Source organism: Nannospalax galili, unplaced genomic scaffold, assembly GCF_000622305.1.
Source record: "Nannospalax galili isolate Female #2095 unplaced genomic scaffold, S.galili_v1.0 scaffold69, whole genome shotgun sequence".
Classification (NCBI taxonomy): Eukaryota; Metazoa; Chordata; class Mammalia; order Rodentia; family Spalacidae; genus Nannospalax; species Nannospalax galili.
The window spans coordinates 3,273,262-3,274,424 of NW_008360297.1; the positions used below are offsets into that span (position 1 = coordinate 3,273,262).

Below are 1,163 nucleotides of genomic sequence, written 5' to 3' on the forward strand. Positions count from 1 at the left end.
TACCTGCCATTTTCTGTGCCTGTGGGATTAGGTCTAGTTGGTTCTTTTGAAATCTTGTAACTGAATTAATGAAAACCTATCTCAATACACTTCAAATCCTGGGTGAGTCATGAAACTAGAAAAGGGATCAAGAGAAGGAAAGAAAGTGATTGTGGGAGGGTGGGGTGGGTAATGGACTACATATGCCATGAAAGCAGAAGGGGGTAGTTGGGGAAGAGAAAAAGAACCAACCAGAGGGGTCAAGAGTCACTGGGGAGGGCAGCTCAGATGAGGACAAATTAAAACAATGTATAGTGACACATATGTATGAGACAGTGAAACGATTACTTTGTATATTAACTTAAAAGTTAATTAAAACAAGCCAGGTATGGTGATGTATACCTTTAATCCCAGCACCTGGGAGGCAGAGGCAGATGGATCTTTGTGAGATCAAGCCAGTCTCGTCTACATAGAGAGTTCCAGGTCAGCTGGAGCCTTAGGCAACCCTGTCCCCCCCCCCCAAAAAAAAAGAAAAAGAAAAAGAAAAATAATCATGGATTGAGTACCTACAAGAAAGGAAGGTCTTGTCAAAAAGAAATCCTTCTGAGCACTCGCTTCGGCAGCACATATACTAAAATTGGAACTATACAGAGAAGATTAGCATGGCCTCTGCACAAGGATGACAAGCAAATTCGTGAAGCATTCCATATATTTTCCAACCCAGCTCCTCAGTGTAGTCCCTAGGGGCCCTTGGGGTTGCCTCTCGCCCCCAGCTTCCTTTGCATCTCTGGGTGGCATGGCCAACAGCTGCCCTAGACCAGCATCTACCCTGACCCTGGCTCCCACACCAGTCCAACCCCCAAATTCCCAAGGCCAAAATCTATCCTGGAGGGATCCAGACCTTAGAAGAAAGCCTGAGAGCATCTGATCCTCATCTGACATGGGCCTCTGTGGGAATTCCTGAAGACAAAAGCAATCTGGCCACTCCCCACTCCAATCAAAAGAGAGAACCAGAAGCTTAGAGGAACCACCTTTTCATGCCCAAAAAGTAAAGCAAAAGATACATAAAGTTCACAAAAAGAAGCAGACCTAAACGTGAAGGCTGAGTCACACACAAGAATCAGAAAGTACAAAAAAAAAAAAAAAAAAAAAATTCACAGGTCAAAATCACAGAAAAAAAAAAA

At 43.8% G+C, this 1,163-nt stretch overlaps 1 non-coding gene across 1 annotated transcript; it reads left to right on the forward strand.

Annotated features, from left to right (window-relative positions):
- The first annotated feature begins 586 nt into the window (after positions 1 to 586).
- Positions 587 to 693, forward strand: LOC115068620. Its single transcript, XR_003847952.1, has one exon. It is a non-coding gene; the product is annotated as a U6 spliceosomal RNA (small nuclear RNA).
- Positions 694 to 1,163: the final 470 nt, after the last annotated feature.